The following is a 430-nucleotide window of genomic DNA, read 5'->3' on the forward strand; positions in this document are numbered from 1 at the left end:
CTCCTGATTCTGTGCTGCAGGCTGTGTACGTCAGTGTTGTGTGGAGTGTTCTTATCCTGCTTGGAAAGAAGCAGGCACAGCCAGCGTCTCTCACGCACCTTCTTCCCACCTCTACCACCCACCCGAGTCCAAGCACCGTCATTTCTCATTCGGACAATCGAGTCTCTTCCTGCCTCCCTCTCGCCACCCTGCCCTTCATCTCCCGCCAGTTCAGTCTCCAGCGGCAGCCACGATGATCTTCTTCAAGTGACTGTAAATCAGATTACATCACGTCTCTGTTAGAAATTCTTTAATGGTTTTCTATCAGACTTAGAATAAAATCCAGACTTAGCGTAGGGGCCTCCAAGTTCAGACACCTTCCTAGTTCTCTGACCTCTGACCCTTTTTTGTGACTGGAACAATCTTTGCCAGGATCGTCCCAAGTCCTAGA

The sequence above is a fragment of the Pteropus vampyrus genome, unplaced genomic scaffold (genome assembly GCF_000151845.1).
Source record: "Pteropus vampyrus isolate Shadow unplaced genomic scaffold, Pvam_2.0 Scaffold127, whole genome shotgun sequence".
Taxonomy (NCBI): Eukaryota; Metazoa; Chordata; class Mammalia; order Chiroptera; family Pteropodidae; genus Pteropus; species Pteropus vampyrus.